Source organism: Linepithema humile, chromosome 1, assembly GCF_040581485.1.
Source record: "Linepithema humile isolate Giens D197 chromosome 1, Lhum_UNIL_v1.0, whole genome shotgun sequence".
In the NCBI taxonomy this organism is placed as follows: domain Eukaryota; kingdom Metazoa; phylum Arthropoda; class Insecta; order Hymenoptera; family Formicidae; genus Linepithema; species Linepithema humile.
Genome location: NC_090128.1, coordinates 39178439 through 39190643, shown reverse-complemented (window position 1 = coordinate 39190643; position 12205 = coordinate 39178439). Strand labels below are relative to the sequence as shown.

At 42.9% G+C, this 12205-nt stretch overlaps 1 protein-coding gene across 2 annotated transcripts in view; it reads left to right on the top strand.

Annotated features, from left to right (window-relative positions):
* Positions 1–12205, top strand: part of HnRNP-K (Heterogeneous nuclear ribonucleoprotein K) — an 89207-nt gene that overhangs the window by 613 nt on the left and 76389 nt on the right. The window lies entirely within an intron of this gene.

The window sequence follows — 12205 nt, the reverse complement described above, 5'->3', positions numbered from 1 at the left end:
CATCGGTTTCCTCAGATAGCTATGATTATAGTGGTTGCTAGAATAATGCTGCTGCAAACTTCGTTCCGACGTCGCGTTAATATTAAATAAACGAATTGAAATAGCATCTCGTTTATTCCACAGTCAATAGTGATCAATATTTTTCTGAGGCATACAGTCAGAATTTTTGTTTGAAAATATTTTGTTTAATATTATCGCTACAGAAGCAAATACTATCCACTATAACCGCAGCATAACTCATTATTTATTCGTGACAATGAGGTGAAGGAGAGTTTGATATCTACGGGAGCGTTATCTCGCGCGATAAGCGCTTTGTATGACGTGTCACTATGAACGACGAGAATGCTTGCTCGGAATATATGTATGCGGGATTCGTCTTTGAATCTCAAACATTTACATTGTAGACACAGTATTACTTTCCAAATAATTATTCTTAGAGTTAGAATCGGAAAAACATGGATAGAATGCGTTCGTTATATATAAACAAATGTTTGATAATGAATTCTCCTTCAAGCAGTAGAAAATATTTTCTGTTGACAAATCGACATAATTTATTCTCGTCGCTAATGTCGAGGATTAACGTTGTTTTGCGGCTCTAACGGGAATAATTTTGCATTCCATCGTTGCGAACAAGCAACGAATTGTTCGGCAGTGATTCCAGCACTGATTTTCCGCTCCCCAAAGATTTCTTCGCTCACATAGAGAAATATGAAGCTTTTCCTGGCACGTTCCAGCGAAGTATTCGTGTTGTTCCGCCAATAAATCTGTATCGAATGTATTTTTATGAGCGCGTTATTCACAATCGGGCAACAGTTGGAGAACATCTCGGTTTCTAAAATAAAATTGTCTTGTGAATTCTCGAAGGAAAATAGAAGCTTTGTGCTAGATTCCTTTTTGTTACGTGCAAACTATCTTTATGACACGTTATTTTATATGATATTTTTTTAAGTAAACTGGGAATTATGAAAGTATACAGATATCACATATCTGAAAATTTTACGGAGTATCTCGTAACATTTAATGCTGTTATTTTATATCTACATATATCACATACCAGTTGATATTAGAATACGCGGATGGTTGAGAATTCCCTGAGCAACAATTCTATTAATAGCTCGATCTAAAAGGTATTTTTACCGCGCCGGCAATCGTCGGTAAGCGGCATGCTTTTTTCGCAATAAATTTCTTCGTTTTACTTCACGCGATATCAACTGTTTGGAATAAAATTACTTTATATTAACTTAAACGAGCGCAATAAATGGATATCTAAATTCATCTGAACCCATAAAACTTTTACTCTTACTTCGCTTGGCCATGTCTTGAATCTGAGCTATCACTTGAACTTTTAACAATCGATTTTCGCTGTTCATGTTTTCAACGTTTGTGTCCGGAACGCGAAATAATCAAGGATCAATATCGACCACAAATTCCTCGAAACTGTAATTTTCGATTAATCTGCAAGTTTAATACATTCAATGCCGTTGCGAATTGTGTATCCTTAAAGTGCAAAAGAATATTACCTTCGAGATGCCTCTCAGCAATCTTTGGTCTTTATTCATAATTCGACGATCTCACGCAAATGAAAGGTTACCGGAATAGTTAACGAAGTGTAGGTCCAGAGGAGAAATACGAACCTTATTCGTCATCGCGAAGGACGCGGGAGGAGGGAGTTAAGTTTGTGTGGGCTAGGTCAAGCCGGGTTAGTTCGTCCCCAAGTAGCAATCGTGGGGGTAAGGGTTTCAGAAGAGTGAGAGGGGGATAGCTCGGCCGTTTCATCCAATTTCTCGACGGCGCGAAGAAGGAAGAGAGGGCGGACGGGCAGGTGATGGTTCGTCCGAACGCGCGGGGGGGCGGGTGAAGGGGATTTTTCCCAACCCCCTCTCACCGGAACCCCCTTTGCCGGTCGACACAATGGCACAACAAAGCGTTACCAGGGTAACTGGCCGGCGGAGCGGTTGCCATCACAAAACTTTCCAACTTGTGATTGCAAACATTAACGTCGCCGCGCCGGCACACGCGCGCTGCCGTGCGGATTCACACGCACGCACGACACGCCGTTCTCGCACGCCCGTTAAGCACGCGAGCGCGCGTGCCCGGGACACGCACTTTGTTGTTTCCACCTAAGTGCCGGGTGGAAAACAACGGTGGCGACGACGGCGGCCAGAGGGATGGGTCGCGATGTCAATGTTGATGTTTCTTTGTGAATCGTTATGGTTCAAGGTTCCTTTTTATATTGCCTCTTTGTAGGTTGAATTTGTTTTTGTTTGCCGGAAGCGGCGAGGAAGCGTCACAGACCTGAGAGCAGGTGTGCTGTGGCATAGTTGACGCCCGCTTTGTGCTAGTAGTAGTTGGATTTTAAGTTATAATGCCGCGTGAATGAGAATTTCAATCATAACGATCGCAGACGTATCATACGCCATCTAAGTTGTTCATTAAAGTACACAAACATCGGTGTTACTGCAGACATTCGTACGTTGAATCACGGCTCTAAAATAATCTTGAATGAAAAAAAAAATAGAAAAATATAGAGTTGGAATATAAAAGAATATTATTTTTTCAGTTAACTAATTCTGTAACGTAAAGAAGGAGAACCGAGCCGTAATTAGCATTGATTGAACATCGGTATAACCGAAGGTGTCGTCAAGGTGTTGTCACATCAAACACGAGGCACAATTCTAGGTCTTGAGAAAACGCGCGGTGTGAGTTACAGTTAGCCTTGATTATTTCGTAGTCAGCGCGAAACAGTCGGTCTCACGATTTATGCAAAGGGATCGACCGTTGCCGCCGTCGCCGCTGGTCAACCTTGATTATACTTTTATCACTTAAAACAGGTCCGGCGCTCTTTTGACGCGCAGCCCGCAGTCGGCGTAACCAGCAACAACCGCGGACGCGTAATCGCACGTGGACAAGTAAATTGACCAGGGTTGTGCATAATTTTACAATCTAACTTAGCGAGTTCACGTTTTTACATTAAATGGGTCGTAGGACGTCGTTCGCGGTCGGCGTCGATTATTTCCCACGCGCGGCGTAATCGATATGGGAGGGGCGAGGGGGAGGGGAGAAGGGTGCAGTAGGCAGAAACGATAGGTGCGCTCATATTATTTGCAACCGCGATTGCAATTTGTGTCGGTCGCAGCCCTTAGGCGCTGCGGTATTCCTCCTCCAACATTCAACAATTTTATGGATATCGAATTAAATTAAAAGTGCTGAAAAGTACATTCTATTATATTGAATTACTCATTTGTCAAACTGTAACAGTATACAGCGTACCTGTGCGCGGTACGCGTCCACCGAAAGTTTCAGAAGCAAAAAGAAAAATGTCTCATTGGACAATTTTTTATAGATATCGGATTAAATTAAAAAATGGAAAAACAAGATACATACAGTATTATGTTGGATTATTCTGCGCAATTGTGTATCGTTGGAAGATTAAAAGGCGAAAGAGATAAAATGTTTCGGATTGCTCGAGCGTCGCGGAAGGCAAAAATTGACGGTTTATTTTATTCGCCGCGGAAGGCTCACGACTTTAATAGCGCGACGGGGAGTTCCGTTATCTCGCGCGCAATGGATGACGAAACTCTTAATTAGATATCGGAAAAATACGAGCTTGCCGCATAGAGATCTATCTCACGGGCGAAGCAAGATATTTTGTTTCTGTAATTAGCGAACTGTGTTTCGCCGGGCAATAAACTAACTATATAATTTTCAACTTCCCTCCAGTCGAGACATTCAATTTTCCTCTCGCTCTCACGCACTCTTTCTCTTTCTCTCCCAAGGTGGGAAAATTATTTTCTCGCAAATTGATTCAATCTCAATACGCCGTGAAAGTTATTTACGCGAATAACTACGGCGTGTTTAAAAACACTGTGAATGTAATTTTAATCGGAAGTTTCGATGTGTCGGTGAAACGGTTGAAAGGCAAATAAGTGACGATAAAAATGTCAGATAAGCTGATTTTGTTTTATTTCTCAACTGCACTCATCAACCGTTAAATTGAACTTTTATCTTTCGCGTTTCACGACGACAATTTGCGGATGCGCTCTTCGCAGTCCGCAAGTAAAACGATACGTGCCATCGATTCGCACACTTTCGTCGCGTTTCAGTTAGCCATCTGTTCATGGAAAACGCGCGACTAAGGGTGCGTTCCACTTAACGCCCGCAACGCTCCTAGAATCATTTTATCCTCGTTTAACTTTCGATGAAAAACAAGGATAAAATGATCCTAGGAGCGTTGCGGGCGTTAAGTGGAACGCACCCTAAGTAAAGTGAAACCGCTTTGTATAAATGACACAGATCTAAAATAGGATAGACGCTATGCAATCAACTCTATAAAATGTTACTTGGAGAACTGTGCGAATCATTCACTTTCTGCGTTTCGTTATTCCTCCACGTTAATCCGTTTAACATTTTTTCTCGGCTCCAACGATCTGTGAAGAAGCAAACGCCTCGAATATGCAGAAACCGTGCAAGAAATTCGCGGTGTATCTTGCGCTTGAATGTCCTATTTACAATTCTATTTACAAGGACACTGATACCAGTGCGTCTAATTATAGTGACAGGCGAGAATTCAGCGCTCGTAATTGCGCGCAATCGACTCGCGGTTGCACATCCATTCGCCGTGCACTATTTGCAGCGGCGCAACGAAGTATCGCCATACTACTATTAGCTATTCATGCGTGAGCCATTGAAAGCCAGAATGGCACGAGTAATTCACATAATAATGAGGTGCGTTGATTAACGATGTTTACCGCAAACCGTATCGCAAAACTGATTTATCTCGAAATCGTTCGAAAGGCAACTACGATCGCACGCTAACGATTAACGAGTATTATGTTTTCTCACAAATAAACATTTCGCACATCCGAAGGGTTAAATCCCACTTTAACCTCTCGGCGGATACGCGTGGAGGGATGAGCATGTGTCCCGTTCGTCGCTTCGACGGCGATTGCCCAAGAGAATTGCGACAATGCCGGCATACTTCGTCGTGTCTCACCGCCGCGGAGTTTCCCTTTTTGAATTGCAGTCCTCCTCGCGTCTCTCCTTCGCCGCCTCCTCGCGCGCGTGCTGCGTCGTACTCGCCGACTCGTAGTCCTTGGAGTCCACCGCGTGCACTTTTACGACGATGGAATGCAGCGGTCGCCGCCGGTGTTGATCTATCTAGGTCCTCCCCGCTCGCATGAAAACACATGTGTGCGTAGTTCTTCGCTTGCCTTTTTCCGCGATCGCTGCGGCGTTTGCGAGGTTACAGATTATCCGCCCCGTTAATTCTTATTTTTTACACAAGCACGCGCCTCTGAGTTGCGACGCCGAATGGAATTTTATTGCTGCTGCGAGTGCTGCTTTGCCGTTTTAATTGCGCCGCGTTTCCACTTACAATCACGACGTTTTAATGGCGCGGATCGTCCTCGATGTACGCCAATTTAGCCCATAAGCGCGTTTATACGCGCATTATCGTTCATACTCGCCCTTCAGACTCGAAATTTTACATGGCCTGTCAATATTTCGCTCGGTAAACTGCGAAGCATCCAGATACATCTCTTTATTTATAACTAAGATTAACGCACAAGTCGCGAATTCCGCATCTCATTCATCACCGCATAAGTATGGACGATATGACTTAAATGCGGATTGAATAGGATTAGTCTGATGTACTGGCAGGTGTTGTTCTACAAACGTGGATAGCATGAGCGTACAGATAATATTGATGGCATGCTTTGAAACAAAAAGCGTCATGTAGGAATTAGCTGAGTGGATTGAGAGTGGCGAGTGCGATTCCGCGCGCGCGCGCGCGTGTGTGCGTGTATTAGTTGGATTAACACGCCCGCGTGCACGAGTGCACGGTTATAAAATCTGATCGCCGCCTCGCTGGCATTCTCAGACAAAAGAGGATCCTACGTAATAATCGCAATGTTCCAAGGTGCACCGGTTGTCGTGACGAATTAGCGCTCGCATTGTTTAATAGGTCTGTCATTCGCGATCACGATCAAATTCGCGATCATGCTCGCTGTATTCTCATTTCCGTCGAAAACAAGCCGCGCGAGCGATAATTTTCATACCGTGAGAAACCGGCGTACGAGATATACATATCATACGGTCGCTAAAGCGCTCTCCGATTACGTGAGCAGTTAACTATTCGGGTAGGTAAGAGAACTCGAGATCGAGATAGATCGAGCATCAATTTCTAAACTCGTCCCTATCTCTCGTAGCGTTGAGCCCTGGTGAACGTTAAGCCTCTCGCAACTTACGTCGTCGTTTACGTAATGAGTTCGCGGGTCGAATCACCTGTATGCCAGGTGCTGTCGCTCAAGATACCTCCTGGGAACTGGTTGTCAGACGAGTCACGTGTAAATCGCGGTTAATGGGTACGAACGTAAAAAGTTGATGAGTGTCTTTTGAATTAGGCTTAATTTGAATTGATAGGCCAATTTGCCGCGGTAAGTGACGCTGGTTCGTGGAAATGGAAGTTTTATCGGAGAGTGTCTCGTTAAATATGTATTGCGGAAGAACACTGCAATTAAATCATCTTTACCTTCGTCTTATTATAGTTGTTGAATATTATATTCCGAATCGATAGTACTTCGTACACGTGTCGTACTTGGAGCACACTTTGTTCGCGCGTCGTCAGCAGAGAATTTGTCGTTTGTCGCTTAGGTCGGTCTACGGTCTAATTAAAAGCTTCCGGTGTTGGTGACCGTTTGATCGTACTTGTCTTTGAAGACTCGGAAGCTCTTAACCTTGAATAATTCATATACAAGAGCGTATGTTATAATATATTGATACTACGTAACTGCTAATTTTATTTACTCGCTGTTAATTGATCAAATTTTGTTTCGCATTCAACGGTAATTTAGGTGATTATAGCAATTGTGATAATAATTCTATCTATCGAATTAATGATTCAATAAATGATAATTATGGCAATGGTGATAATATAATAGTTCTCAACTATCGAGTTTATGATTAGATGAAAATAGGTAGAAAGATTAGAATAATTAATTCAATAATTATTGTGAAAACGAGACGACAAGAGTAAGAGCGATTTTCGTTCGGAGTTGATTCATTGAGATATCTGAGATCTTTACAAATTTTCGGGTCTCGAATTCCGGATCACGTTGGGTGGACTTTACGGGTACACGATCACACACACACATACACACGATGCAAATGTGTCCAATGCGGAACTTCATTCGGATATGTTAAATGACCTTAAACTTGGCATTGGACGGCCTCACCGAGAGCTCATCCTTCTCTCGCTTTTGCAAGTGTGAAACTTTTGCTTTCACTTTGCACCGGATTCTTGTTTACATGTCCTTAATGCACGCAATGTAGGCCGAACGAAAGGAGAGCGATCGCTATTGGTCCGCAGCAATATCGTTTGACGTGTGATTTATATCGATTACGATAAGTGAGAGTATTTCCTTACAGAGAACAAGCGTATATAGCTTCGTATATTTTTAATAAATTTAATCATCTACGTTATTGCATTTTAATTTTTCACAGAAATCTACAAATAATATTTTTACGTAGACGAATCTTTATTTGATTTATACTTTCCACAATTTAATGATTTTATCTTCTCGAAATTTTTTAAACACTTTACAATGCAAAAATTCTCAAAGCAACGATGCGACAAAAATTTTCCGCAAAAAACAATATTTTTCCAATCTCTTTTACGTTAAAACATCAAAGACGACGACAGAACGACACAACGAGGCATCGTACAATGCGATGACTTCACTAACTTAACATCAATGAACGCAGCATTTAATTCAGCAAGTTGCAGCTGCGACAACAAACGGTGCCAAAGGATTTCTCAAAGTGTGTGATGCTTATTGTTTCGCGCGATTTTGGCACGCTGGCTATATATAACGCCGCGATTGGGATGCAAAATAGTACAAATTCTTATTCAACGCATTCAAACGTTACTTCTTTATGAATATGTCACAAAATTTATAAAAAAAAATGCACATTGATATTTTTTATATAAAAAAATTAATTTATTTCGCTTGTTTTGGTATAATTAACTTGTTCTTAACATGTTTGCGTGATTGCGTGTTATGTTATTCCAAAGAAGTAATTAAATAGCTAACTTTTGCAGCTGTGCATGTAATATTCCGATTTGCCATTATTTTAGAACAACTCGCGCAGTATCAGCGGAGTGCACTATGCAATAAGCGCTGCTCTCTGTGTGGTAATATTCTCGAAAAAACTTGCCGTCTAAACGACGCTCATTAAGCGTCCGCTTTATTTCAAAGGCTGTCTCTTAAATGTAAATTATTTTATCTCACAGCGCGAAACGGACACAGATAAGAAGTCATATAGCAAAACTTTTTATACTTTTGCGCTTCTTATATTTCGTGAGATTTTCCTTATTAAAATAAACTCTCCGAAAGTTGCGGGGATATTACGAATACGTCTATCGCTGACGGCGAAATATTAAAAACTAAAAAGAGTCAAAGAAAAATAAAACCGAAGACGGTATAAGTTGGAGTAGATAAAATATGAAGTTATACACACTGTTATTGCTCTAGTCGGCATTATTTCAGCTCTAGAATTGTCGTTATTTATGAAGTTCAGCGGAATGTTAAACTTACTTAGCTAAAACAGACTATCAGGTTATGTGCATAGGATTACATCACTTACATTGCTTACCATCCGTGCTGTGCAAATATAGCGGGCACTAGTGTAATCTCGACAGCATATATTATTCTATTATTTCCACCGAAATGCCAAAGTTAATCGATAGGAATGGATAGGCTTACGGAAATACACGCATGTGGGAGAAGACCATTAGTTATTTTCGTACAACTTGCCCTTTTGCCAACTTTAGAGCGTCTTCAAATATAGCGCATCGAGTATTCTGGCATACTTACACGGCATATATTTTCTCGTCCATAATTCGTGCACGCGCGCGCTTCAATTCAATAGCGAGCGGGCATCGCACTCGTGAGAACAAAAGACGAATGGTGTAATTGGGAAACGTGCCGAAGGATGATCCCGCCGTATCCATTGTACTCGCTTCGGACGGAGAAAGGCGTACAGTCAGGTCGACTGAAATTATTTACACGAGGCGCGAGACTGACTCGGGAGATTGCAAATTAACGAACAGGCGTGAATACGCGTAAAGGACCTGTGTAACACGAGTCGAGGAACTCCTTCATTTACGACGCTCGTAAATTAAATCGTGAAGTCCCGCGAGAACGATTAGTTCCGAGTTAAAAATGAATCGAATTACGCGGAAGAAGCGAATCGAGTGGAATTCTTCGCTGGAAATGGATCCGCCCGCCGGCGAAGGGTTAAATTCCTGCTTCTTTTCACGGGTCGATCGCACTTGAATGGTCCGATAGAGCATTCGAGAAGTACCCTGACTTCGCAATAATTCTCCTTCATTTCTTATCCTTCATTTCTTATCCTTCATTTCTCTCTCTCTCTCTCTTTTTTGTTTCCTCTCTTTCCTTCCGTCTCTGCGAGTGTGCGAATAAAAGATATCTAGGTGCGCATGGATTTTAATATGATATGTTATCTGCTACAACGTGTCCATTTCTGTGATAGAACATCGTTCTTTTTTACTTTTCCTATTTTGCTCATTCAGTTACGCAGTATTTTTGATTACGTTTTTTACTCTTTAATTATATCCGTAATACAGATGCCGATTTACGGATCATCTCAGTTTTAGCATTGAGCAATAAAAGTTAAATAAAAAAAAAAACTAATTTTGCTTGCGGTGCTCGTTGCATGAATATTTTCAGCAGCGGTTTAGTATCTCCGAGCGAAAGTAATCCGGTGGCGAGGATCGAAGGGTTTGAATCGCGCATCGGTTCCGCATTGCGGTTCGCCGTTTTACGCGCAATCTTTCGTCATAGCGCCCGGGTTTGTCTTTGCGCTCCTTCTTATTGCGCACTTCGCCTAGCCTCTCGAGTCCCCCGACGAGTATCGCCTCTTAGGAGCTCGGGAATAGTTCGCGGCGGAAGATAGAGCCGCTCGTGAATTATTGAGGATGGCGTGTGCGACTCGCTGCCGGCGACGCGGCGAGCGTCGTCGCTCGCGATCGTGTCGCCGAGACGGGACCGCCTCTTCGCCTGTGCGGCGCTTAATGTTACATCAAACGATCGGTTCCGACGGTACGAACAGAGTCTAAAATTCACACGGTCATTTTCAAATTATCAATCCACAAAGAAAGAAAAAGATGGTAATTTTTCTCAGAGTTGTAAGAAGAGCGTGCGATTCTCGAACTCTTCGACTTTCGCCGCCGTTTCGCTCCGACGCTAAATATCTACTGAAAATATACAGATTGAAATGTATCTGTTGTGAAGATCCAATTCCAAATGATACGATCGTTCATAAAATGTTTCGACGTACGAAACGTTTCCGCTCCGGGTGACATCAATGCGTGGGCACATCTTGCGTTTCCGTCGAGGGAAATAGCGTTAAAACGCAACGGTGCAACGAATCGTTCCGGGACGAATAGGAGTGGCTCTGAAAGACGTGGGTACGTCACTCGTCTTCGGTCGGACGAGAGTTATACGCGGTTTCAGGTCACATCCTCCACTTATATTGGTTCTAATTGCGGCGCTCATTAACGGAGATAGTAATGGTCACGAGTACTCGTTAGCTTCTCTCGCAGCATCTAGTTGTAACGTTTGCATAGAGCGTAATTAAATCAATATCTAAAAAGAAAGGAGGGAAAAAAAATATTATAATTACAGAGAAGTCCTATAATCTTTATATCTGAAAAAAAATCTAATTTTGTAATGGCTCTTGCGATTTCCAGATTAAGAATAAACCGAAAGCGAGCTTAACAAATTCATTTGCGACTTAACGAGCGCGGCACGCATCGTACCGCTAACTCGTCTCCCACGCAATCGCACGATGCGTCCGGCTAATTACATTACACGGCCGTCCACGCGAGGTGCACTCGCGAAACGAAGCTACAACGTAGCTCTGCGGTTAGTAATTAGGAGTTTCACTCAGAGCAGAACTTCCATCGGACATAGACGCCGGGAATAAGAAGATTAATAATTTACATTCGCCAGAATTGGCGTTTTTAATGCCTAGTCGATCGATTATCTTCCCGCCGATGCCCGCCCGTCTGTAGCTCGCTGTAAATCGCATTGTATCTCTCGTGCAGCAACGTGCGTCTCTGCACGACAGCCTACGTGATTAATTTATTATATGCAAGAGCGAAATTACATGATTCGCGATCACTGTCCGTCGTGGACGTTGTGTTCCAAGTCGGGTAGATCGACTTTTTACTGGGTCGTCTTTTTATTTTCCACGACCGACGCCGAAGCTGCACAGCGACGGCGTGCTTGCTCGCGATTACCTGAAATATCCTCTCATAAATTTTCAAGCGACTCGAATCCTTGCCCGAGTCTGAGCGTGTCACTCGCGTACCGCGTCCTTTGGCAGTAAGTAAATTACTTCGAAGGTTAGAGCCGCGGCTTTGTGCGATAGATCGCGGATAAACTTACCGCGCCCTAAAACAGCGGCGCAGTAGCACCGTTGGTCGCGTTATATAAATCTCCTGACTGATTGTAATAATTTATTTGAAATGGGAGTAAAAAGTAAATGATGCAAACCCGAGTTTCCGAGTCATAAGCGATACCGCTCGTAACGCACAATTATCCGCTCTTTCTACGGAATTTATTCTCTCTCGCGTACGACAATTTCTCGTTGCATCTACGTGTGGCGTCGTGTCTCTTCTTCGCGTCGCTAAAAATTACACACTCGCTGTACATCCATCTAATGATGATAAATGCACAGGAGTTTATTTAACGACGAAACTATATGTACGGGAAAAAAAAAAAAAAAAAAAAGGAGGAGAGAGAGAGAGAGAGAGAGAGAGAGAGAGAGAGAGAGAGAGAGAGAGAGAGAGAGAGAGGAAGAATTTATCGTCGAAGCAGGGACGCTCGAAACGATTCAATGATTATTCGTCATCTTCGATACTTTTTTTTTCCCCCGCAGTAAATTCTCGCGGCGTATACACGTAGCCGGCGAGGAGGATTTCGTGCTGCGTGACATGGACTTAAAGCCGCGGATATCATGGATGCAAGAGGAGGCGGGAGCGCGTGTAGTAGGACGGTGGGGGGGGGCGGAGAGGAGGTGGAATATCAAATATGCTAGGACAGATGCATGATCCCACAGTAGTTTGCCATTCTTGCCGGTTTCCAATACCTCTTCCCTCTAAACGTTTTCTCCACTCCCC